At 47.6% G+C, this 27,693-nt stretch overlaps 1 long non-coding RNA gene across 5 annotated transcripts; it reads left to right on the top strand.

Annotated features, from left to right (window-relative positions):
- Nucleotides 1-76: 76 nt before the first annotated feature.
- Nucleotides 77-27,693, top strand: LOC116657837. Of its 5 annotated transcripts, none has more exons than XR_004312976.1 (4): nucleotides 77-308; nucleotides 18,496-18,616; nucleotides 22,614-25,500; nucleotides 27,453-27,693. It is a non-coding gene; the product is annotated as an uncharacterized LOC116657837 (long non-coding RNA). The 5 variants fall into 5 exon arrangements; XR_004312977.1 differs by lacking the exon at nucleotides 27,453-27,693 and adding an exon at nucleotides 26,024-27,370; XR_004312975.1 differs by lacking the exon at nucleotides 27,453-27,693 and adding an exon at nucleotides 14,404-14,487 and having other exon boundaries at nucleotides 22,614-27,370.

The raw sequence follows: 27,693 nt of genomic DNA, 5'->3' as shown, positions 1-27,693 counted from the left end.
AGCAGAGCCATCTTAGACCAGCCTGTGGCCTTCCTCTTGAATTAGGAGTCTAGCTGGGCACCCGTGTCCCATCAATAAACGTGCCCCAAAATAGCTCTCTGGGCCCAGCCAGGGCAAGAGGACCAGGACGTCCTGTTCCCACCGGCTCTGGCCAGAGAGTGACTGTGTACTTGGCCTTCCCCTTTGGAGGCTGCTGAAAGGGAGGGCGGAGCGCATCCTGCCTGTGGACTCACGGCAATGAGCTGAGCCCCTGGACACAAACACCCTTAACCTGGGACACTGTGATGCTTCCCAAATGCGCCAACAAGGTCAATGGCTTTTATCTTAGTAGACAGCCTTCTGGGAGAGGTTAAGATCTTGGGTGCTGGAGTCTGCCTGGTGTGGATTCAAACTCTAAATTGGCCATTTCCTAGCTGTGTGACATTGGGCAAGTGACTTCTCCTCTCTGAGCCTTGGTTTTCTCACCTGGAAAATGGGGATAAACATTTCATATAGTGGTTGTTGTGCTTCAGTGAGTCTGTGTATACACAGAACAGGCTGTGGACTTTGCAGGTTTATTTATTATCTGTTCCTATCCTTCCCTCGACTCTGCAATGCGAACGCCACCAGGCAGGAATCTTCGTGGTTTACTGATGAACCCCAAGGCCCGTGGGAGGTGCCCATGGCTTTTGTTGAATAAATTGATGAATAAACAAATGAGTAAGTGAATGAATGGAAATGCCAGGCACATAGCAAGTGCTCAAAAATTCTTAGCAATTTTCACTGTCTTAATGTGCCTTTGAAAAAGAGAAACTCAAGGATCAAATGTGACTCACAAACAGGATTGGTCAAGATGCAGAGAAAGTTAAAATGAGTCAAGGGGAAGAAAGAGAAATGCTATACACAAAAGAACAGGAGGGATCTGGAGGGGGCAAAGCAGGGCAGGTGGGCTGAAATTGCTGGAAGCTGGGAAACAGGGGGAGGGTGGACCCTGGTCTGGAGTTCCAAGTCCAGGGTGCTAGAAGCACCTGCCTCTTGGTGTGGCATCCTGGCAGGTAGCAGCTCCTCACCTACCTCCTGGGCCATCCCTGTGAACATGAATGTGGGGGCCCCAGGGCTTCTACATCTGAGGAGCGACCACAAGGGGAAGAAGTGAGTAGGTTGGGCAGCTTATGCCGCAGGCGCCTAATAATTCTAGTAACAACACCACTTCACACTTGGGCAGCCCTGCCCAATGCCAGGCACTGGTCTTTGCATGCGATTTTGTGCTGAATCCACATGACAGCCCTAGGAGATGCTACTACTATCATTATACCCATTTTACAGATGAGGCCACTGAGGCCCGGAGAGGTGGTGTGGGCTGCCCAAGGTCACAAGGACAGTGAGTGGTCAAGCCCCTCCCTACAGCTCTCTGGCCACACAGGACCACGTACAGTTCTCCAAGAACACAGGCTCCTCTCACTCAGGTCCTTCCCCAGCTGTCCCTCACTTGGAGCACTCTGCCCAGTCTTTTTGCTGTGCCAACGTCAGTACTTCCTTGTATGCCCCTCCTCAGGGGAGCCTCCTCTGACCTCCCCCACCCCCAGCTCCCGATGTCTCTAACTGGGCTGTGACAGTTATATATTCATCTGTCCTCAGGATCTTGGGGGCAGTGGAGGCGTTTGCATTTTCTCTGGGGCATGGTACCCAGCATAGAGTGGGCACTGCTGGAAATTGTGGAACAAACACACCCTTGGGTACAGCTGTGAACTAGGAGCTATGACCCTCAGAGCCTTTAGTCTAGGATTGCCCCTGGGGCAGGTGGTGGGTGGAGGGGACACCATGATCACTGAGTCCCAAGCCACACTCTGGGGCCTTCGGTGCTACTCCCTGGCCTATTCATGCACAAAGGCAGCCCTGCCGAGTAGTTAGCACCCAGGACCCAGGGCCCAACAGTGTGGGTTCAAATACCGGCTTAGCAACCAACCTTCCAAGGGACCCTGGGCAAGTGATTTAATCTCCTTGGCCTCAATTTCCTCATCTGAAAAGTGGGGAAAACGATAGGGTTGTTGTGAACATTAAATGAATTTAATATATGGTTACTGCTTAGAATCGTGCCTGGCACATGCCCAATGCTTTATAAGTACTAACAATATTACTATTATTAGGCCAGGTGGGTTATGCCAGGCCATAAGTAAGAAATTTGGACTTTATCCTCGAGGGCTGGGTAGCAGTGGGCAGATTTTTAAACCTGCTCTGAGGTTTCAGTGTGAGGATGATGCTAGAATATCTGGCATCGGGAGCTGTCAGGCTGGGCGCCACTCTTCACCTACGTCATTGACTTACCTCTCACAAACATGCCAGAGGGAGCTCCTCTGTTACCCCTTTTCAGATGGGGAAAACCTGACTCAGCAATCGCAAGTCACCTGCCCAAGGGCACACAGGCAATCAAGTAGCCAAACCAGGATTCAAACCAGTTATCGGTTTCCCATTGTTATGATAACAAATTATGTCAAATTTAGCGGCTTAAAACAACATACATTTATTATCTTTTGGTTCTGGAGGTCCAAAGTCCAACATAGGTCTCCTAAGACTGAACTCAAACATGGTGTGTTTCCTCTGAGGCTCTATTTCTTCCTATTCCAGCTTCTAGATGCCACCTACATTCCTGGGCTCACATCACTCAGACCTCTGCCTCCAGTATCACGTCTCCTTCTCTGACTCTGATCCTCCTGTCTCCCTCTTATAAGGACCTTTGTGATTACATTGAGCATAGGGATAGTCCAGGTTAATTTTCCCATCTCGAGATTCTTAACTTTATCCTATCCACAAAGTCCCTTTTGCTAGGTAAGGCGACATAACCACAGGTTCGGGGGATTAGGACGCGGACATCTTTGGAGGGGCCATCATTCTACCTACCACAAACCTGGAATCCAGGTCCAGTCCAGCCTCTTTGGCTTTCCCTGAGAGCATCCCAGGCTGCAAGACCAAGAATGTGAGGCCCAGCATGGTGGCCAGGAGCTCGGGTAGCCTGGGTCTCTCGTGGCAAGTCTGGGGACTTCATGCGAGGAGGCCCCAGGGAAGGAGAGCAGGCCCAGGGAAGAGTGAGGTGGGCTGGGCTTGGATGTGGGGACCTAAGGAGCCCAGAACACTACCCAAGCTGATCGGGGAAGTGGGCCTGGGGAGCCAGAGCTGCCAATTTTCCAGAAGAAGCTAGAAATCCTGGTTTTTATGTGAAATTTCCAGTTTTTAAATTTTGGCAAATTATTCAAAATTATGAGGGAATAAACCCTACACACATACGCACACACACCACACTGCATGAGGTCACCCAGAACATATCAAAGGCCAGATAAGATCCAAGGTCTGTGAGTTCCTGACTGTCGGCCTGCCTGGAAGAGGGGGAAAGGTGTGTCCTTGCTGAGGGCAGCAGGAGCCTGAAGGAGCAACCTGGGCCGGATCTGCCAGGTGGGGGAAGCCTGGAAGTGGGTGGACAAGAAGGGGATACTGGCCTCTGAGGAGGTCAAGCAGTAGTGTGAGGTCAGACTGAAGCCAGATCAGTTCAGTCCTAGTCCCAGCTGTGACTCCAGGTAGGCAGGCCGCTGTGTGGCCCTGGACAAGTTACCTGGCCTCTCTGTGCCTTTTTTTTTCTCGTGGAGGTTGACTTTGCTTCACAGGATGTACAGTTTCACACATTCCTCGAACAAATCCTTGGTGTATACCAAGCACTGTTCTGGCCCCAGGGACTCAGCATTGCACAAAGCAGAGCAAGGCCCTGCCTCCAATGGCTGAGGGCGAGCTGTTGCCATGGAATTGCGGCTTACTAAGTGAGAACTCCAGACCAGTCAGTTCCTCTCCCTCCGCTGACCCTTGCTTTAACCACCCTATCCCTAATGCAGCTGTGGCTCATGACTGTTGCTCATTCACTGAGCACCAACTGAATGCCGCGTATTCTATTCTCAAGCTCTAGAGGCCGGTGTTATTATGGCTCCTATTTTACAGGTGGAGGAACTGAGACCAGGACACATAGGTCACTTCGCTAGGAAGGGACTAGGGTGGGACGGAATCTCTGACCCCACAGACTATTCTCTCAGCCCCTCTGCCTTAGCCTTGAGCTACTTATCAGTCCCTGGGGAAGCTCTTCAAGCCATCAGCCAGGGCATCCTTGGAGGTAACATGGAGGAAATGTCCTCTCTTTGTGCTAAACTCTGTCTGGAATTACCTCTTCCCGACTTCAAACAGGCCCCAGTTCCTGACCTTGTTGACTGCATGGCCCTTGGCGCCTTGAGAGATTTCAAACAACTGATCCTCTTTCATCTTTCTGGATTTGAGGTCTGGGCATTTTTCCGTCTCTGCCTGAGGCTGTCCTGGGACTCCCTAAGCCATTTCACAATAACAACGTCCAGTTATTGTGCCTACTATGTGCCAGGCGCTTGATAGGCAGGGCCTCATTTAACTCTTAACAATCCCACGAGGCAAGTGCCAGGGCAGATGAGGAAACCGAGGCTGGATGGGATGAAGTCACTTGCCCAAAGTCACACGACCATGAACGGGATGCGTCCAAAGCCACACTGTGAACCCCTGTGCCACGTGGTTTCTCTCCACCAACTGCTGGGTGGGGACACGTTTCTGCGCTTCACCAAAAACTTCACCCCCCTTCCACCCCATTCATTCTCAATGCCTGGGAGTTTCATTTTCCGTTAGTCCCCAGTGTGAGGGCTCCTTGCTGGGATTGGGGGCTGGGTTCCCAACGTGTTCAGAGGCCTCTTTCCAAGCCCCTTCTCTCATCGCTGGTGTGGGGTTCTACTATGGGGAAGGCTTCCCATATTTCTCCCCTTCAAGGCAAGAAAGGGCTGAAAGGTGGACACTGCGGGCAGGGTGCAGGGGGAGAGGATTTGGGGTCCCAGGGAAAGGCTGGTTAGGAGGGTGGAGCTGCCCGAATCAAATTTGGCTGGTTCTTATCAGCTCCAGAGTGCATGGGGCAGGCAGGGTGGAATCAAAGGAGGCCAGCGCTGTTTGTTTATTCTTTTTCCTCCTTTTTGGCAAAAGGAGATCAAAGCAAATCCTCTGCTCTGCCCAGCTCCTCCTTCCTTTTCTTCCTCTTTCCCTGGCCTCCCTTAGAAGCCTGAGAACTAAAAACCCTAAATTTGAGAGGGAGGGTTTGTTATCACCATCCCATTTCCCTGGCGTGACTCTGCACTGAGTCCTGGGCCAAGTATTTTCAAAAACAACAGCCTGGATTCCTGTAAAGGATGAGTGACAGCTCTTATTATTCGCCTTGGCAGAGGAGGAAACTGAGGCACTGAGAGGGGAAGTCACTCTTCAGAGGTTGCTCAAGATTCTGACTCCTGGGTCCAGGCTCTTAACTAATTCCTCAAGCCACATCTCTCTTCCAAATCTATATTTCCACCAAGAAAAATGACATGAGTGAAAAAGTGTCTAACAGCAGAATCCAACCTCAAAAGTTCCCTGAGTCTCTCTGCTGTGTCTAGTCCTGAGTTCAGGGGTTATAGACTCCAATGATATCAGTGCCCAGGCAAGACACACAGATAATTGAAGGCAGCTGGGCTGGGAGACAGCAGGGAGTGGTGGGGACTGTGGTAAATTGGAAAGCACCCCCCCCCACCTTTCAGCTCAGCACCAGCCCACGGCTGCCTTGGGAAAATAAGAGCCCAGTGTTGCCAGAGTTTTCAGGCAAGCCAGAATTCCAGATGTTTTATGTGAAATCTCTCTATTTTTTTTCATATGGTGGAAGATGAGTACCTATTTTTATTTTAGTGATAAATAAAATAAATCAATAGTGTGTTATGCTGGCATCCTGGATTCAATATTCCATTTTCCCAGTGAGCTGAAGTACCACCTTTGTCATAGTCATTCCCACCCTTCTTCTATTTCATACTTTTCCGTGTAAACTCCAAGATGATTTTATCCAATTAAAAAATCCCGTGGATCACTACTTGAAATTACATTAAGTTTACATATGTTGGCAGAAATGTCACTTGAAGCAATTAAAAATAGTTCTTCCCACCTATTTATTCTCATCTTATTTTATGCCCTTTGGGAAGATATTTTAGTTTCCTTCCAAAGTCTCTTGATTTTTAAATGATGGCAAAATTCCAAGATGTTGGAACTGCGTGGGCTCAGTAACACCTCCTGTGGGCTGCGTTTGGCCTGAGGTCCCCTGTTGCCCCCTGAGATTCAGGGCAGCCTCACCCCAGGGATGGGGGATGCTGATCAAGCTGTCATTCAAAGATAACCCTGTCCCAGGCGGAGAGATCTCCAGCGCCAGGGAACTAGGGCAGGCCAGGCTGAGAAACTCTGGGATGTTCACAGCTTGACCTACCCGTGGAAAGGCAAGGTACCCACTTCCTTCACTCCCAGCCAGATAAGCCTGCGGAGACAACGCTTTCCTGCAGGGGCTCCAGCCAGCTCATTTTTGACCAACATTTAAAATGGCAATTAAAAATAATTCAGATGGTTTGTTTTTTTTTAAAGAAAAAATTTAAAATATAGACGAAAACACAGTCAGTTGGTCAAGGAATATCTACTGAGGCTCAGTAGGGCCAGGCACTGCTTGGGGAGCTGCAGATGGGACACACAGGAACGGGTTCCAGTTTCATGGGTCTGATGCTCTAGTGGGAAACACAGGCGATAAATCCAGAAACAGATGAAATACCGACGTACATTCCAGTGATGACTGGTGCATGAAAAGATGAAATAAGGTGATGGAATAAGGATGGGCCAGAGGACCACCATAGACAGGGGCTTGGAGAGAGCCTCTTGGCGGACGTGACGTTTTGCTAAGCCCTGAGTGATGGAAGAGAGAGTGCCATGGGATCACTGGCCCCTGAGCAATCCTGACACCTAGGAAAACCACTGTGACATTTAGGCATATATCCTGCCAAACTTTTTTGCCTAATTATATTTTTATATTTACATGGCTTTAAGTTTTTTAATTTCTATTTTATTTATTTGCATCTTCTAAAAAACAAAAGCGGCCACATAGTGTTTTGTAGCCACCTTCATTTCCTACTTGAAGCCTCAGTTGCCCCATCTGTAAACCAGAGATGACCTCAGAAGCTACCCACATGAGGGTGAAACAGGTGCATGTGAAGATTACACAAGAAAATGCCCTATGGCACATGACTGATTCAAAGATTAGCCATTATTGGTATTTTTTTTAAAATCACTTTTCAATAGCAGCCCTGAGAGGTGGAGATCATGGTTTCCACATTGCAGGGGAGATTTTAAGGCTGAGATGGGAGCCAGCTGGGGCGAGGGCAGGACATCATTCCCCGGCCCCCAGCCTCTGCACACTGAAACCTCAACCAGATAGCAACCCTTCCTCCCCAGAGAGGAAGTCAAGGCTGAAACCAGGGGCTTCTTTTCGGTTGTTTTTTTCCTCTCTGTGATGTTGTTCATTTTTGTGAACATCGTACATATCTGATGTCACAGGTTTGGGGAAGCCAAACCGCAGGCACAAATACGCCGTGTTATTCTTTGAAGGATTGTGCGGTGAGATAAGGGAACTTGGCGCTGGGGGGATACGGCGTGCAAGGAGGCACGGCTTGTTTTTGCAGAACTAGAAGCGTCAGGTTTTGTTCTCAGGTTCAGAGTCGTCAGCATCTTAGGTGGGAGCTTGGTCACTGGTCACCGTCACCAAGGCCACACTCACAGTGCTGCTCAGAACAGCCAGGCCGCAAGCACAGGGGAAACCCAGAGGCAACACCAGCACCATAGCATCAGCATCTCCTGAGGATGCTGCAGAAAAGGCTGGTGGTGGCGTCAGGGTGCCTGAGGCTGAGGCATGCTGGTCCCTTCCATCTTCTGGTGGATTCTGAGTTAACCCCAAAATGCTGTTTGGTTCTCTTGTGCTTTCTGAGAATGTTATTCAAACATCTGAATTCCCTCTATGACCTAAGTGTCATGAGGCCTGCAAAACCCCACTTCCTGCTTCTGCCCTGGCCCTGTGCAGACGGTTATCCATACGCAGTCAGTGGGATCCCATGAAAACCTCAGTCAGGTCACATCCCTCCACTGCTCAGAACCCTTCTGTGGCTCCTGCTTCACTCAGGTTAAAAGTCAAATCCTTGCTATGGCCTATAAGGCTCTGCCTGCCCTGTCTTCCCCCTCCTCCACCACCCTCGCTCCACCATCTCTCCCACTCATTGCACTGGCCTCCACCGTTCCCCTTTTGGCCTCAGGGTCTTTGCACCTACTGCTCCCTTAATTCTTTCACTGCAATATATTATTAGAGAGGTTGTCTCTGACCCCCAACCAAATCGTGTCTCTTTCCCAAAATAACTATCCCTTCCCCAGATTTATTTTCCTTCATAGCTCTTTGTCACTACCTGACATGGTAGTGGTTGTCAGATATTTATTCTTCTGTTTAGTGTCATTGGACCTAAGTTCCCGGGGAATTTTTGTGTTTCTCTGGTACCTAGAAACTCCCTGGCATGTTGAGTTAGCTCAATTATTTCTTCTTTTGTGTGAATAAATGCAAGAATCTTGGGGCCAACTACTTCAGACCAAAAGGTTTTTAGCGCAAGTCTTCAGGAAAATAAGAATCATAAAGGACTTTAAAGTGGGGACTTCTATGGTCAGTTGGTTTGGGAATGATCACTGAAGCTTCTGGGAGAGGCCACATGCCCTAATTGTGGGGCATGCACCGTGGCAGGAGAGAGGGGCCCTGCTGGACAGTGTTGTGTGGAAATGAGACAACTTGATATCAGCACCTTCTTCATGGGGATGTCTCAGGGATTAAATCAGATGATATTTGTACGAAACTTAGTCCCATGCTTGGCATGTGGTAAGTGCTTAGCAAATGGCCATTATAAGTACCAGCTGTAGCACAAAGGGGAGCATGGAGACAGGAAGATTAGCTGACATCCAGGTTCCTGGATCAAGTGACTGTATGGATGTATATACATGAGATTGAGAATAAAGCAGGAGGAAGTTTGGGGTGTGGTTGACGCCAAGGGTACTAGGGTCAGAGAAGGAAAAAAAAAAAAAAGAGTTGAGGGCCGGTAAGATGTCTAAATGAACATGTCCAGTTAGCAGGTAGACTCAGGAGAGAGATAAAGCTTGAAATTACAGATTTGGGAATTATCAGTGCAAAGATGGGGACCGAAGATGTGAGGAGGGTCCTAAGTCAGAGACCATGTACAGAGGGAATAGAGGTGAAGATGGAACCTTAGCAACTCCCAATGTCCCTCTTCTGCTCAGGGCTTCTGTCCTGAGATCTGACTTAGCTACTCAGGCTGGGGAAGGGGCCCCTTCCTTGAGCACATGGACTGATAGCCCCTCAAATAAAAAAGGGTTCTCAGCCAGGGAGAAGAGTTGGCATGGCTATGGTTGGGCAACTGGCAAGGTCCACCACACCTCTATTGTCTAGAAATTTTTTATCCATTCTCTTCTCAATTCACCAAAATCTCATTACCACTCTCACTGCATATATCAGCCATCTATGGCTGCCGTAATGCTGTGTAATAAACCACCCCACAAACCTTTTATTCTCTTAAATACGATGAGAGAGAGGAGAGTGAAGAGAAACCCATAGATGGGACTGAAAAAGAGAAGTCAATGAAGTAGCATAACCAGCAAATAGAGGTGATATCAAAGCCAAGGAATTCTTCACCATTTCCTGCATCCACATCTCTTGACATGTGACCTTGTGGTTTCTCCCAAAAGGGGTGGAGCATATTTCCTCTCCCTTGACTTGAGTTCAGCCATGTGACTTGCTTTCGTCAATAAAATGAGATGAAAGTGACAGAGTGGCATTTGGAGACTAGGCTTTAAGAGTCCTTGCATATTTCCACCTGGCTTTTGTGCTCCTGCCACTACTGTAACTGGCACACCTGGTATGGTCCCTGGGTCCCAGAAGAAGACGAGAGACATGTGGAGCAGAGCAGAGTTACATCAGCCAGGCTAGTCTAAGTCAGCCAACGTCCAGCAGAACAGCAAGCAGGCAGATGGATCCAGCCAAAATCAGCAGAGCCACCCAGCCAAGCCCACACCAGGTTGGCTGACCTGCAGCAACTCCATACCCAAGAAAACACAAGGTTTGGGGATGGTTTGTTACACAGCATTATCACATCTGTAGATAACTGACACACATCATAAGAACAGAAATGAGATCGCAGTGAGTTGAAGAGAGAAGAGGATGGGATTAAAAAAAAGTTCTGGTTAATAGAGGTGTGGCAGACATTGCCCACTGCTCCACCACGGCCACTGTCAACTCTTCCTGTTGGCTAAGAGAACCTTCTCTTGTTTGAGGGGGCATCCACCTATGTACTCAAGAAAGGGGTCATCCTCCCCAGCCTGAGATAAATCAAGTCTCAGGACAGAAGCCCACACACTGCTGATAGCAGAGTAGAAAAAGAGAAAAAAAAATATGTCTTGGATAATGTCTTTGAGTCTTTGTATTTAACGTCCCTTGAGCTACCTATAGCAGATACTGCTTGGTGCCTGCCCAGTACCTACTCTTCCTCTCCTTCTTGTTTACAGAACCCTGATTTTATTGGAATGGCAGTAGGCCAGCTGAAAATACTCACTCTCTTAAACTCCCTCTCAGCGAGGAGTAGCCATGTGATCCAGGTATAAGCAATGAAAATCAAGCAAAAATTGCCAAGTAGGGCTTCCGGGAAAGCTTTCTGAAATGAGACAAACATAATTCTGCTTACCCCTGGCCCATTCTTCCTGTCTGTAACTTGGGTACGAGCTGGAGATGGAATGGCTATCTTGCAACCATGACCAACCATGAAGACAAAAGCCACATGTTCAAGATGGCTGAGCAAAAATCGAGAAAGAACCTGGGCCCCTGGTGGTATCACTGAGTCATCCTACCAGCCCGAGAGGCCTGCCCCTGGATTTAGTTAACAGGAGACAACAGAAACCTGCCAACAGTTAGGTTGTGTTACTTGCAGCTGAATGCATGCCTGACAGAGCCACCCCACTGCCTCTGGGTTTCTGAATATATAAGAAAGTACACTTCCTTAATAATTAAGCCATTTGTGTTGGGTTTTCTGCCCTTGCAGTTGAAAGCATCCTAGTTAGTCTTGAGTTTTGCGGTGAGTTGACTTCTGATAAACTGGGATATGCCTGATCTTGGACTTGAGTGAGATGGGGGGGCAGGCAGGCAGGGGTTACTCTCATTCTTCCTGGAAATTCAGATGGTGAGAATCAGAGGCACTCTGATTTCCTGAGCATCTTTCCACCAGGATCAAAAGGACTAAGGACTCAGGATTTACTTCTGCTTTAGATACCTGTGAAGAGTTCTTACTAATTAAGTTGTTTGCTTGTTTGTTTGTTTGTTTGTTTTTGAAGGAGGAAACTAAGGTTTCAAGGAGGCAAATTTACCACCTACAGCACTCAGTCAAGGCTTAGATCTGTCTGACTCTGGGATCACCTTTTTTCCCCTCCTTTCTGGGCCCCTGTCTTCTCATCAGTAGAATGAGATTACTCAAGATCAAAGCTTTCAAACATTTCATTTCAAAGTAGGCAAAATCCTTTTATAGCTGAACTTTTACTTGTTGTCCAACCTATAAAAAAGATAAAAGAGAAACTGCTCAGAGTGAGAAGGGTCAGGAGGCTTGCAGCCTCCTCCCCAAGCCCCGTGGCCCACTGGCACCTCACTGCAATCCTGGGCTCGTGGGAGGCTTTTAGGAAACACTAGCCTAGATTATCCCAAGGCCTTTGGGAAAATCTCTGAGTCCAAGAGGAGAGTCTCTGATCTTTCAAATATTACTAAAATGTTTCACAGAAGACAGGCATGCACACAGCAAAACAAAACCAAAACCAAAAGCTTTCTAACAGTGCAAAAGGAATGAAAAGTCACCTCCTTCCGATTTCTGACTTGCCATTCCTCCCGGAAAAGACAGGGAGAGTTGTCTCTCCCAGAGATGGTCTGTGCATCTCCCAGTGTATATATGTACACATATTGCCCCCTCTTGCCTTACAACACACACACAAACACAAATTTTAGCATCCTATAATCACTTTTTGCATCTTGTTTTTCTCGGTTAATGTTACATCTTGTCAGTTTTTCCAGATCTACTTAATTCACCTTAGTGGGTGCATGGTATTGGAATACTATTTAATTTATTCAGCTAAAAAGGCCCCTATTCTTGAGTAAGAGGTAAAAACTACTATGTGTAAAATAAATAAGATACAGGGATATATTGTATAGCACAGGCATTATAGCCAATATTCTATAATAACTTTAAATGGAGCATAATCTATAAAAATAATGAATCAATATGTTGCATGGCTGAAACTAATATAATGAATATAATATTTTACATTAACTATACTTTAATTTAAAAAAAAGAAAAGAAAAAACAAAGAAACTGGGATACTAAAAAAAACAAAAAAGGTTCCTATTTTGGACATTCAAGTTGCTTCCAGTCTTTTATCGTGTCAAAGAATCCTGCAATGAAGGTCTTTAGTTCCTTCTATAGGCACCAGGTGTGCTAGTTTAAATGCTTGGTTTGTTCTCTCCCCAATCCCTCTCTCTCTCTTCCTCTCTGCTTTTTGCTTTGTTTATTTATTTTTTGCTTATTTGCATTTTCTAATTTTCATTCCATGAACATGTCCCATTTGTGGAATAATTAAAAGGATATGTTTACAGGCTCAGGCCTCAAACTTCAGCCAAGTTAGATAAACAACCCCACGCATAAGCACAATTGAGAAAGGAAAAAAAATTCAGCCTCGGCCTGTTTGGCTGGGAGGTTGCATATCTGGAGAGTCGTGTGCCAAGGCCCAGCCCTGCCTGCTGCAACATGTCCTGGAGTGTAGGGTCTGGGTTCTGGTTTGGGCTGTGTCATTAACTTGCTGGGTGACTCCAGGTAAGTCACTGAGCTTGCACGGGCCGTCAGAAAAGCACTTACTATGTGCGGGGCTCTGAGCTAAGTGTGATACGCTGTCTGGGGAGGTTGGTGTTATTATCCCTACATCTCAGATGAAGAAGAAAAAAAAAACACTCAGGGATATGAAGCACTTGCCAGTCTCCTCTAAGTCAATCAAGGAACCACCATCCATTTGGCCCAGGAGTTGGTCCGGATTCTTCCCCACCTCCCTGTAAATATCAGTTCACCTTCAAGTATGGCCGGCTCAACCTTCAAAATCTGTTTGTCTCTCACTGAATCCTCACCATGCAGCCTTCCAGGCCCTCCATGATCTGCCCCCACCACCTCTCTAACTTCATCTTCCACCCCCACTCTTCCCTGCCTCTCTGGGCCATCACACCAGTTTCACTCCCAACCTCAGGGCCTTTGTACTTGCTCCTCTGCTTGGATTCTTTTCCTTCCCAGCAGGTCTGGGACTAGGTCGAGGCAAGTGAGATGCCCAGGGGGAAAATGTGCAGGAGGCACTCACTCTGAAGTGCTCACCTGTCCCTGAACGAGCCTGAGTGCCCCCTGGGTCACCCACTAACCCTACCCTCATCTGACACTGCTTCCCAGACTTGGGTCTTCTCATCACTGGGGTCTTGGGACATTTAAATGTCCCCCTCCTCAGAGAGACCCCCCCTTGACCATCTTAACTAAGGGTGTTCCCATCACTATCCGACCCACCACGTTGTCTAATTTTCATTTATCTTCACTGCCCTTATTATGCAATTATTTGTTTTTTGCCTATCTCTGCCCACTAGGTTACAAGGTCTGTGAGGGCAGGAACTAATTCTCCAATATTATCCAATGTAGTCTCCGATCTACCCCTAGCACCCAGCACACTGCCAGCATTCAGTTTATAACATACTCAATAAAGATTCGTGGGGTGAATGAATGAATGAATGAACGAGCTGGTCAGAGGCTGAGTCAGGATTCAAACCCAGGTATGCCTGACTCCAAAGTCAGTCATCCCAACCACGACTGAGAAACAACGGCCAGGGCACCCTTGACTGTGGTCTGTGTCACAGCTTGTCCTGATAGGAAGCCTGCGTCCCAAGGACAGGCCGCTTGAGGAAACTTCTAGGTGGGGAGGAGCTTGGCCACAGTCATGGGGGCTGCTGTCAGCCTCAGGCCTTCGTGAGGTCAGCTTTGCCCCACCCACCTCGGTCTAGTTTTTATTTTTAGAGGCGAGTTTTTGGGCACAGCGAGCTTTCCTTAGGAAAAGTCCAGCAAGAGGATGAGGGAGGAGGTTTTGAAATCCGGTGGGAAAGTAGGTCAGGCCGGGTTGCTGGCTGGGGTCCAGACGATAAGGCCTGTGTGGAAGTTTAATAACGTGAGCGGCCGTATCCATGACATAATTCATAACTGAGAGGAAATAGCAATTAAGGGGCAATTGTGCAATGTGGGACAAGCCTCCTTCGCAGCTCATAAAAGCAGGAGAAGGGGGAGGCGACGCTGTCTTTCTGGGGCCACCAGGGGCCAGGCAGGCGGCCCGCGGGAGCTGGGGGCTAAGTTTCCACGTGGGGGGTTTTACACCCATCTTTCCTCTCCCCCTCAGGCCTCAGGGAACTGGAAGGATGTGGAAGGCAGAGACTCCCTTCAGCAAGCACCTACTATGTGCCTGGCTGGGCTCAGAGCTGGGGTGAGAGCTGTAAAGACAGCATTTTGCTGCGGTTGAGAGATCTGGATGCAGCTGCACAATTTTGATGCTGCCTTGTCAAAATGGAAAATCGCTTTGATTATCGAGTGAACTGTACAACAGACACCCTGATCCTTGTTCCATCTCCTCCTCCCCCTACTCCAGTTAGTATGGATTTTCAGTTTCTCTTTTATTCATTCTCTATTGTTTGATCTTCCCATGGGAACTCATGGCTTTTATAATCAGTTACCCCCTCCGCCTCACCCTACATACATTAAATCTGCATTGGCACCTCTTCTCTTCCTTGAACAAGTCAGACATGTGCTCACCCCAGGGCCTTTGCACTTGCTGTGCCCTCTGCCTGGAATGCTCTTCCCCTCTATACTCACATGGCTCACCCCTCACCTCCTTCATGTCTTCACTCAAATGTCACCTTCCCACTGAAGTCTTAGCTGACCAACAAAGCAGCAAACCCATCTGTTGCTCTCTATCTACCTCTCCTACTTTATTTTTATCCACAGCACTTATGACCAATTAACCCTCTCCATCTGCTGTTCATTTTTTTATTGCCTGCTTGGTCCCATCAGTATGTTAGTATCACCAGCAAAGGAATTTTGTCCATCTTGTTCTTGGCTGCATCCCCAGTGCCGGGAACTGCGCCTGGAACACTGTAGGTGCTCAGGAAATATTGGTGCATGAATGAATGAGTAAATGTTCGCTATTATTATTGGCTGGTAAAAAGGCTGATCATTTGCTAGTTTGGTTGGGGGCCTGCCTCAGAATGCCCCCGGGTCAAGCCCTTCTTGGGTACTGCAGGTGGGATCAGAAGTTGGCAGGCCCAGGTATTGGCAGCTGGCACCTGTTCTGATTGGTCAGTGCTCAGTTTGAAGATCATACCTCCTCTCTCCTCCCTGGGAGCTCCTTGGTCACTTTAGTTAAGATTCTAAATGCACTGACCCACTGACCCCCCACCATCCGTGAACATTCTCACGCAAGAAAGCGAAGCTCTGTATGCAAAAGGAGTTTCTTATAGAACTTTTCATAGTAGTGGGTGTACACACACACACACACTCAGTCAGGGATATACATACACTTCCACACACATTCAGACACATTCTGACCTCAAGATCCAGACTTGGGGACACACTCTTACATATGCATACAGTTAGACACACACACTCACTTTGTCATTTACACACCCAGACGCATGCTCACATGCTCAAGCATGTTTGCACACTCAGCAATAGATCCGGCTCTCCACCCAGCACCCTCACACACAGCACAGATACCTACTCACTCACACCCACACACACTCAGTCCCACACACATGCACACACGTATGCATGCTCATTCACCTTCTTAAAGCCATGCATTCACACACTCACACATCCTTATATACACACACAGTGGACCCCCAGACACTCCAAACCACACCTCCTGGGACATACTGCCCACCCTTCCTGCCGCTCAAGGTCCCAGGGAGCCATTCCTTGGCTGTGTTTTGAGGAGCAGGGACAGACCACATGCCCTGACCCCAGGCCACCCTGGATCACTTCACTCTGACTCCAGACAGTCCCGAAGCTGCTAGCGTTAGCAAACCAGGCCAGGCCAGTTCCGTAAGCAGCGGATGCACGATGCCCACATCAGTCCTGACTGTGCCGCTTCGGGGCACGTCTGCCTGGCTCATCTGTGTCCAGGGCACCCGCCCACTTCCTCCCCATCAGAGGGCGGGGCCAGCCTGCTGACATCAGGCGGTTTCTGGGCCTGCCTGGCACCTAGAACAGAGGAAGGAAGCAATCTGTCCCAGCAGCGGGGGCTGTCCCGAGGAGCCCAGGATGTGCCTGGAGGCTCCGTGACCCTGAGGTCCGCTGAGGCTGAGCTGCCCACCCCTCCACCCACAGGGGCACCATGGCCCAAGGTGGGGCCACAATTCAGGGGACTGGGCTCTCTGAATTAGCCCCCGCGGTTGTGAGCACCTCTCCTTCCATCCCAGAGAATAATGACAACAAAGACTGATATTCACAGAGCACTTACTGTGTGCCAAATACTGTCCTAGCTCCCCATGGATTATCGCAGTAAGCCCTCAACACAGCCCTATTTGGTAGGGTGTTATTATCAATCTGGTTTTACAGATAAAGAAACTGAGGCACAGAGAGGTTAGGGTACTAGCCCAGGGAGCAGGATTTGCCCCCTGGTCTGGCTCCAGACCCCCAGCCTCAGTCACCCCACCCTCTCCCAGCTTCTGTCTGTTGCGCTGTGTTGTGTTATCTGTCTGTTTGTGTGAGCCTCCAATATCCATGGCCTCCACACCTCTCATCTCTCCGAATCCTGGCAACAGTCTCACAAGCAGGGCACCAGTATTAGCCCCACTTACAGACGAGGAAATTGAGGTTTAAATGACCCACTTGAGGCAGACGGCAAGAATGAAGCAGAGCCAGGTTGGAACCTGGGTCTGAGGGCTCTTTCTGCAAAGCCAGGCCATCTCCCTCAGGTGCCAGAGGCCTTCAACAGGACCAGAGGTAGGGAAAAGGGGGCTAACAGGAGCCTTGGTGGCCACAGAACAGACACAGAAATAATAGTACATTTATGACAATGACAATAAACTTTTTTTACCTTTTAAGATAAGCGGGACATAATGAACACAGAAGAAAATTTGCCCAGATGTTCACGGGTTCCATTTGATGAGTTCTGACAAATGAACTCAAGAACCAGCCACCAGGAACACAATACAAACATTTCTATGACCAAGTGCCCTCATGCTCCCTTCTGAACAATCCTCCATAATTTCAGCCCCTGGTAACCACCGGTCTCTGGGCTGTCATCATAGGGCGCACTGTTACACGCTGCAGGTTAGTTTTGTTTCATCTGGAGTTGCAGATAGAGCACATACTCGCACGGTAAGTGCTCTTTCACATCTGGCTCCTCACCCTCAGCCTGGCAGCTGCAGGAGCCACCGTGCCGTTGCCAGAATCAGCAATGGGTTCCTTTATGGCTGAGAAGTGTCCCACTGTGAGAAGGCTCCACGGCTTGCTCATCTGCCTCCAGGGGACCGGGTCCAAGTTTCTGGCTTGAGCTGAGCACCAGCTTTGAGCCAATCACAGTCCCAACCTAGTGTCGTTTGCAGGCACCATGTATATTAATCCCTACCCAAAGTAGTTATCACTGTCCCAGCTCTGGGGCAGGAGGAAATGCTGGATCCAGGTGAGAAACCCGAAGAAATGCAGCTCACAGCGGCCAAGATAGGAGAACAACACCAAGTAAGGGGCAGATGGAGACATGGTGATGACAAGAGGTCCCAGCCATGGGAGCACAGGTGGAAACCGAACTGGAGCCACAGAAGTGATAGCAGTGGCCTGCATTTATTAGGCACCTACTAAAGCAGGAGTCAACCCATTCAGTCCTCCCAACAACCTCTGTTACTGTTTCACGATTTGGAAAACCAAGGCACAAGGAGGATGAGTCCTATCTCCAGGGCCACGTAGCTATGAGGGGTGGAGCTGAATCTGGATTCAGGTGGTCTAGCATTTTGTGCTTCTTTTAACCAGAAGGTACACTGTCTTAGCCCCTCTTCTATTTAGTTGGGGTCACTAGTGGAGCACACTCAGGTCCTGTCTTACCCAGAGGCTTTTCCACTCATGGTCATCTCCCTGCTCAACTGGGAGCTCCCCCAATCTGGTCAGTTTAGTATCAAAGGGCCTGGTGCTAGGAATGCAGGCAGCAGGATGGAAAGTCAAAAGCAAGTCTCTAAAGTCAGTCTTTGAATTCTAGCTGTGCCATTTCTGGCTGTGTGACCTTGGATTGGTCACCTAACCTCTCTGAGCTTCCATTTACTTATGTATAAAAAAAGATGATGACGATGATAGTGATCTCATGAGGATTCAGTGAGTTGGGTGTGGAATTACTAGAACAGATATTTACCTGCATTTTGCTACCTGCCTGGGGCCTCTCAATGCTTAACCCAGCCTCACAGCAACCTTGCAAAGCAAATGCTATCTAATTCCCATTTTACAGGCAAAGAAATTGAGTCTCTAAATACCATCGCCGTGCTAAAACTCTCCAGTTGTCTTACCGGAACTCAGGCTTGAATATCCAGCTGTGACTCCACATGCCCGATTGACAAGTCACCCTCAAGGTAAGAAACTGAACTTCCTAACCTCCCTGCATGACCCCGCTCCTCCTGCGGTCTTCTTCACTTGGGAAAATGCTACCTCTGTCTTTCCAGGGTCCAAGGCCAAAAACCTTAGTAACCTATCAACTCCTCTCTTTCCCTAACCCCCTCTGCCCCCTGCTTTGCATCCATCAGCATCCAGATCTGATTACTGCCCCCTGCCCCCCACTCGCCTCCACAGACCCATCCTGGGGTGAGTCACTAAAGCCCTTGCTTGGATTGTTGCAGTGTCCTCCAAACTATCTCCCCCACTCTGCCATTTCTCCCTACCCAAAGGAGGTCAGATCACGTCTCTCCTCTGATCAACATCCTGCTATGGCTCCCATGTCACCCAGAGTAAAAGACAAGGTCCTGGCAGTGGCCCATAGGTTCTGCATGGTCAGCTCTGCCTTTCCTCTCTGACCACTACCCTCCAGCCACACTGACCTGCTCCCTACTCCTGGAACACATCAAGTGCACTGCAGCCTCAGGGCCTTTGCACTTGCCGTCCCCTCTCTCCCCAGAGATAACTACACAGCTCCTCTTTCACTTCCTTCAGGTCTTTTTTCAGATGTGAATATATCCAGGGGCTTCCCTGACCACCCTGATTAAATGAACAAGCCCCCCTTTATCAGCACTCCTTGGCCCCCTTCTCTCCATGGCACCCATCTCCAACTGACATGTGGAGTCTTTAATTTTATTAATATTATTATCATTGTTAGTTTTGGATATCTCCACCCACTGTACCCCACAAGAGCACAGTCATTCTGGGGTGCCCACTGCAGCATCGCCAGCACCTCTGTGTCAGGTGCAGAGTGCCTGCTCAATAAATGTTTCCTGAATGCACGAATGGGGATCAGGAGGCATTAACTGACTTCTCCAGGCCACCAGGTTAGGATATGCTGGAGCCCAGCTCCGAACCCAGGGGTCGGAGTCCCAAGCTGGTTCTAGGTCAGCACCTCAGAGATGTCATGATTTTTAAGGCAATATGCCCATCCTTCCCCACCTGCAAGAGAAGGCTGGTGGGGGTTGGGGGGCAAAAGGGAGAGGTCAGGTCGGCTGTGGCCTCCAACCAGTAGGAGATGACTCATCAACCTATGATGACAGGTGACATTCCATCCCCTTCCCCGGGGGACTTTGGCCTGAGATAAAGAGAGCACCCTGCTTCTGGGAAGAGGAGGACAAACAAGTGGGAGAGGCGGCCAGGCCCCTGCCTGAGGGGTTGCATGTCTGGGCTGGAGGGCCACAGGGTCTAGTCATGAAGTGGGGACAGCCCAGACTGACCCCTGGGCCTCCCTGCCGGGTCAGAGACACAGCCTGAGTCCCCTTATCAGGAAAATGGGACTTTCTCTGTGAAATCAGCACCCCAGCCTCTCCCTCAGGCAGTCAGAGGAAAGCCTCTTGGTGCCCCTCCATTCCTCCTTGGCATTTTTGCATGCGTCAGAAGAACCAGCGCCAACAGGCAAACACTTTTTGAAAAGGAACATCAAGGGGTCACAGGCTCCAGCCAGATGGGCTGCATTTGTTTTATATTTTAATTTTAAAAACTCCTAACTTAGTAATACAATATAGTTCTGTTGCAAAAGACTCAAGAAACATACTCCCTATGGTGAGTTAACTGCATCTCTAGGATTGGGTTTGGCTGCAAGTAACAAGTAACAGACTCCAGTGGCTTTGCCGGCTGGAGGCTGCATTTTTCTTGTGTAAAAGGAAATCCAGAGGTAGACTCCTTCAGCTTCTCAGTCTCCCACTTTGGGAGACTCCCTCCTCAGTCTCAAGAGGGCTGCTTCACTGCTTGGCATCCGATGCTCAGCCCAGGCAGGAAGGCAAGGAAGGGGCAAGGTGTAAGCCGAGTCCCTCTCTCAGATCAAAGGCTTGGTGGCTTTTCAGAGCCCCACCTGGTACATCTCAGTGACCAGAACTGGGTCACGTGACCACCCCACTGCACCCAGGTGTCTACAAATGGGGCTGGGTACAAGATGGTTTTATTTGCCCTCCCATTCAAAACTGGGATCCTATTAGTGAGCAGAAGGGTGATGGATGATGGATGATGGTATCTGCCTCAGATTTGCTGGTGCTGTCTGGATAGAAACACATTGTCAATGTAGATTTTCAGCTTGCTTTTTTTCCCCACCCAACAATGGACATTTAGATTTGCCTTATCATTATTTCAATCTGCTGGTTTACTTACCTTATCCTATGTTCATGGATATTTAGCTTCCCTCCCAAAATGTTCACTTTTCTAAACAATGCCTCAGTGAACGTCCTCACTGAGCACTCTTGGTGCCCACTGTCCATTTCTACACACGGTGTAATTGAAACTGCGGGTAGATGGGTGTGTCTGTTTAAAATGTCAGGAAGTGTTCCCAAATCAACACTAGGGCTTTGCCAGTTTACACTCCCTCCAAGCATGTGTGAGAAGACCTGCCTCCCTCACACTCACCAGCCAGGATATTGTCACTTAGTATTTTTTCCCATGTGATGGGGGAAAAATATTATCTGTGTTGTAATTTGCATTTCCCTGAATAGCCCTGAGGTGAAGTCCCTTATTATTTATGTATTCACTATTTGTATTTTCTGATGTGTTCATTTGCCTTTTTAAATTATCTGGCAGTGTTCTCTACTAATTTGTTGTTCATTTTTTTCCTTTCTGATTAGAGTAAGTCCTTTTCCATTTGGGCTACAAATTTTTTTTTAAAAAAATCAATTTTATTGAGGTATAATTTATGCACAATAAACTACATCCATTTAAGGCAGGGTTTCTCAATCTTGGCACTACTGACATTTTGGGTCAGATAAATCTTTGGGGATCATCCCATGCATCGTAGGATGTTTATCAGTATCCTTGTCTCTACCCCTAGATGCCAGTAGCACTGCCCCCAGTCATGACAACCACAGAAGTGTTAGGACATTTCCAAATGTCTCCTGGAGGGCAAAATCGCCCCTAGTTGAGAGCTTCTTATTCAAAGTTAACACTTGATGAGCTGTGATAGATGTGTACACCCAAGAACCTACGACTACCTTCAAGATTTTTGTATTTAGGTTTCAAATATTTCCCCCAGTCTGTGGCTTCGCTTCAGATCCAGCAGCTGCCCCTTTCTGTTGGAAAGCCCTCAGTAGATTCTTTGATTACTCTGAACCTCAGTTTCCCCAGCTGTGAAATGGGGTTAGTAATTCTGACCTGGCAGTGACGTTGTGAGACTTGAAGGCAATAGTGAATGTGGCTGGCATGTTGTCGGTGCTCAACAAAAGCTAGTTCCCCTGTCCTTCCTCACTCTGTATGTATTCATTTAGTCAACAAATACTGCACATCTCCTATGTGCCAGGCCCTGTGCTAGACTCTGGGTATAGTAGAGAACAAGACAGACATGATCCATGTACTCAGTTGGAGGAAACAGAAGAAATGAGCAAACGAACGAATGAAAAAGAACAATGTTCCTGTAATGATACTGATCAGTGCTGGGGAAGTCAATCAGATGGTGTAATGTGGCAGACACTTGCGTGGGTGGTGGCTCTTTTGGAGAATCAGGAGGTACCATCTAGGTGGAGAGAAGAAGGAGAAGCTGGAGCAGCAAGGAAGGGAGATTCAGGCAGAAGGAACAGCAAGTACAAAGGTGGTGAAGCTAGATCCAGCTGGATATCTTGGAGGAACAGCAAGGAGTGAGGGTGGCTGGGACAGAGTGATCAGGGGGAGGGACAGAGGTGAGACTCAAGGTCAGGGAGGAAGGAGATGGGGGCAGACCGCACAGGACCTTGGCCACCATGGATAGAAGTTCTATTCTATCCTAACTTGCTGTGAGAAGCCACTGGACAGTTTTTAGCTGGGGAGAGACATGATTCCTCCATTCACCAAATACTGAGGTCTCACTCTGCACTGTACCCTGCAGATGGTATATTGGATTATAGCTTGCCCACTTCTCCAAGCCTCTGCCTGGTGATAACACTAATCTTAATAACAATAATGACGAATTTTTCTTTACAGGATCCAAGGCCTCAAAGCCCATTCACATCCATTTCCCCACCTGAGTCTTAACCCACCCTGAGAAGCCAACCTGGGCTGCAGGTGCCTATTTCACAGATAAAGAAGCTGAGGTGAAGCCACACAGCTGGAAAGCATCAAGCCAGGACTTGAACGCAAGGTTCTTTCAGCTCAGCCTGCTTCTCTTTGATCCCAGGTCACAGCCCTTAGGGTGGAGGTTCAGGGGAGCATTTTCTCTCTTCCTTCCTAAGACACCCCTTGAAGCCGGGACTCAAGTCTGCAGTGCTCCTATCAGGCCTTTCTCACAGCGAGGCTCCTGGGCTGCCCACAGGGAGGACAGGGAGCCCCAACCCCATCTCTCTCTCAGGAGAGGAGGGAAGGCAAGTGCTCAGAGCTGGGCACAAGGCCAGATAAAGTTGGGGCTGGGCAGGAAGTGCAGTGGGCCCAGGGCCAGGTGGGATTAGGACTCAGGACCTGCCTCACCAGGACCTGTGGGCACCAATGGGCCCTCCTCCTTCTGGCTGGGGACTGTGCCCTGTATCTGAACCAGTCCTTGGGACTCCTCTGCTCCCCCATCAGGTGAGGTCTTACAGCCTCAGACCCAGTGTTTGTTGGGATTCTGCTGGGCCAGGCCAGCCTCAGTGGCCCCTAGTTACCTTCATGGTCTGTGAGCCCCAGGATCTCACGTGTAATAGGTACCCAGGAAAGGTGTATAAAACTGAACTAGGGCTTGCCTCAGTTTCTCCAGCTTGCACTTCTGGCCTCTGCCCTTAATTTTCACCATATTCATTTGCCACATGCCAGGCTCGCTGCTAGTTGCAGGGGATGCAACAGTGACCATCAAACATGATCCCTGTCCTAAAGGAGCTTGCAGTCTGGCTGGGCTGATGGATGAATAACCAGATAACTGTACTCAGTGCTGAGGATGAGGGTAGGAGAGACTACCAGTGTCCACCAACCTCTATCATCTTTTTCCTCATAATGAGAGAATTTGGGGGTGTTTTCAGGGCACATGCTGCCAAGAGGGAGAGTACAGTTCCCAGCCTCCTTTGCAGTTAAGTATGGTCACATGACTAAGTTCTGGCCAATGGGATGTAAGAAGAAGTGACGCAAAAACACTTCTGGGTCATGTCCCCAGAAGCAATGACACTTCTTCTCTCCCTGCTGTCTGGAATGTAGTTGTGATGGAGGAGCTGGAGCAGCCATTCTGGACTTGACTACAAACTGTGGGATGAAGATAGCAGAGCAACCAGATAGAAGGAACCAGTGTTTCTAGAACAAACTTGCAGAAGTAAACCAACCCACCAACCTTGGACCTTCCACATCTGTGCTAGAATTAAAATTCTATCCCTTTGAGCCACTGTAGGTCTCTGTTATAGCAGCTCAGACGTAGCCTGACTTATACAGAGGAGCAAATATATGTTGTTGAGGGAGTCTCAGTGGCATTTAACCCAGCCTGGTGGGAGTAGGTGTGGAAGACTTCCCAGAGGAGGCAACTTTTAGATAGAGGCTTGACAATGAGAAGGAGGATTTCTCTAGAGAAAGTTTCCAGGCAGAGGTGTAGCATATGAGTAAATCTAGAGGTGAGAGGGGACATGGGGCTTTCAAGACACCTAAAAGAGCTGAGGGTAGTTGGATCATAGACAGCGATGGGGCAGGTGAAAATGGGGCTGGATGGGTGGCAAGATCTACCTCAAAGGGCCTGGAAAAGTCATGTTGAGCCCTCTGAATTTTGCCCTGAGGGCAAAGGGGAGTCATGGAAGGCTTGAGGCAGGAGAGTGAGGTGATTAGATTTGCTCCTTACAAAGATCTCTCTGGCTACACGGTGGGAAATTGATTTATTTTTTTAAAAGCTGAGGCAGTGCTACGTGCCAGGCACTGAGGATTATCAGTGAACAAAACAGATTTGGTTCCTATCCTTATGGAATTTGCAACCTGGTGGAGTGAGACATGAGTCAAATAGCCATGTAAATAAACACGAAGCGTGATAAGGCCAATGCAGGGAGGTATGCAAGGCTGTGAGGCAATATAAAGGGGGGGTGACTTGGGGGAGCCAGAAGAGCTTCCCTGGGAAGGCTGATGGGGGGACAAAAGTGGGAAAGATTCCAGGACAAGGGAACAGCACAGGCATAGGAGCCCAGATGGTAACAGGGAGAACAAGAAGATGGAGAAATCCAGGCAGAGATGGTGAGGAAGAGCAGGGAATCTCAAGGGCCAGCCAGCTTTTGGCTTGAGCAAGGTGAGCAATGACAGAGGAGGAATGAGGATGGGGAGGTAGCTGGAAGTGAAGATCCTGAGTTCAAATATAGTATGTTGGACTTGAGGTTCCTATGAACCTTCCAAGTGGCGATGGTGAGTGTCTGGCGTGCAGAGGGGCTCCCTGACCAATTGTACTTGTGGTCATCCCATGCATGGACTCCCAGGCCAAAGCTCCCCAAACGCTGCCCTTTGGAGCACCTATTGTGTGCCAGGAACTATGCTTGGGATAGACACAGTGATTTCCCTCTCATGTCTTCTTAGCTGGCAGGGTCCAGTTTTGTTGGATCTGCATCTACCTAGGTGCTCAGGGACAGTGGCCATTCCCCTCCCCAGCCTCAGAGTGAGTTATTATGGGTCTAAGCCAACTGTGGTCATTCTCATTTCCATCGTCAGTGACTGGTTTGGAATTAGGCGTGTGCTACAATCTTGGTCAATGGGAAGTCTTCAGGGGGCCTTTTGGGAACAATTGTCTCCCACATAAAAGGGGACACATGGGAGGAGGTGACTTTCTTCTTTATTTGATGTTGTCATATCTGTGTGTGATGCCCGGAGCTGCAGCAGCCATCTTGAAACCATGAGGACAGCCATCAATAAATTGCTGAGATTAGCAGAGCAGGAAGATGCAAAGAATGTGAGTTTTTGTTTATATCTTCATGCCTTCAAGTTAAACAGCCATTATTAGATTTCCCCTTTTCTCCATCTTCAGTTATGTGTTCTATTCCTTGTGGCTGAACACATTCTAAGAAAGTGCTTCATATGCATTGTTTTGTTTAATCCTCTCAATAACCTTTTGAGGTTGGTATCACTATTTTAGCCATTTTACAGGTGAAGAAACAGGCTCAGGGCAGGTAAGTGACTTTCCCAAGGTCACAAAGATAGGAAGTTACAGAGCTGGTGTGATTCGAGAGTGCAACTGGGCTAAAGCCACAATCTCCATTTAAAAGTCTCTCCCTTAACACGTTTTTAGTAGGAAACCATAGCTTTGTTCTTATTTTTCCCTGGAAAACTGTTATTATGGCTGGTGGGAAATTTAGAGTGGGCTGCGTTTCTTTGTACACAGTTAATGGCTTTGATTATATGTTTCTGGCTTCTTCATTCTGAGAAAGGCTGCCATTGGTTGTACAATATAATCAAATCATTTCTTATGTAAACAGCCGTCTGGCACAGAGTCAGTGGCAGTTCCATCAGCGGGAAGGTGAAAATGAAACTGTGTTCCCAGCTCCAGAAAGCAATCTGCTATTCAGCAGGAAAAGATCAAGGGTTAATGACACGGAGTTGAGCAAAGGCTGCCGCTGTGGCTCTGAGCATTATCAGGAGGTGGGAACAAAGAATGGTTGTTAAATGGGTTTGTTACAAAAGTTATTTCCTAATGTAATTCATGAAACGCTTGTCAGAACATTAGGCACATCCTTCGAAAGCACAAGAGAACTTAAAAAAAAAGAAGAAAAAGAGAAAGAAAAGAGGCTTCTAAAAGTCAATTATGAAGCACTTAGAAAAGGTTAATGTCCTTAATATACAAAGAGTTCTTGCAAAACAATAGGAAAAGGTAAACACCTTATTATAAAATTTACTATTCACAAATAAAGAAATACAAAAGGCAGGCATATGTATGAAGCAAAATCCACCCTGACAGTAATCAAGGAAATGCAAATAAAAGCTACAATGATGTATCATTTTCCACCTATCAGATTGGCATAGAATGGCAGTGTACATGGTGATGTTCAATGGACAGAGATTTCAAAGCAATCCAGAAATCTAACTTTGGGGCATTTATCCTAAGAATGTAATAAGCCGAGCATTCTCTACGGACAAGGGTGTTCACTGCAGCATTGTTTATCATAGTGAAAACCTGGGGAAAAATCCAGAAATGCCAAACTGCAGAAGATTCATTAAGAAAAAAAAACATAGCAAACGTAATGAAATACTGTTTTAAAAATTAAATAATGTTAAATAAATATTTTAAATTGTATTAAAATGCTAATTAAAATGGCAATATAGAGAGATGCCATGACATGTTATAGAGAAAAAAATTGTTTCACATACATGATCTAATTTGTACTAAGCTGTTTTTGTTGTTGTTATTGGGCCAATTAATTCATTTTATTTTTAATATAACATCGATAAAAAATGTGCATCTTTGTTTACAATTTGTGAATTTTAGCACATTGTCAGGGTTCTTGTAACTGCCAACACAATGAGGATACAGAATAGTCCATCACCCTAAAAAACTGCCTCCTGGACCCCTTTGTAGTCACAACCTTTCCCCTCCCCTAGCCCTGAAAAACACTGCTCTGTTCTCAGTATTATAGTTTTGTCTTTTCCAGAAGGTCACATGAATAAAATTATTCAGTGTGTAATCTCGGACCCATGAATTCTTTTTAAGCAGATTTTTAAATTGTGGTAAAATACACATAACAAAATGATAACCATCTTAACCATTTTAAAGTGTGCAGTTCAGTGGTATTAAATACATTCACATTGTCATGCAGCCATCACCACCATCCATCCCCATAACTCTTTTCATCTTGTAAAAATGAAACTGTACTAATTAAACAATAATTCTCCATTCTCTCCTTTCTGCAGCCCTTGGGAACCACCATCCTACTTTCCGCCTCTATGATTTTGACTACTCTAAGTACCTCATATAGGTGGATCCTGCATTATTTGTCTTTTTGTGTTTGGTTTATTTTACCCAACATAACGTCCTCGAAATTCACCCATGTTAATGTATAGCAGAATTGTCTTCCTTTTTTAAGGCCGAATGCTATTACATTTTATGAATTTGTACTGAGTTGTATGTGCACACTCATGTATATTAAAGACA

Source organism: Camelus ferus, chromosome 19, assembly GCF_009834535.1.
Source record: "Camelus ferus isolate YT-003-E chromosome 19, BCGSAC_Cfer_1.0, whole genome shotgun sequence".
In the NCBI taxonomy this organism is placed as follows: domain Eukaryota; kingdom Metazoa; phylum Chordata; class Mammalia; order Artiodactyla; family Camelidae; genus Camelus; species Camelus ferus.
This window is presented reverse-complemented; position numbering and strand designations above follow the sequence as displayed.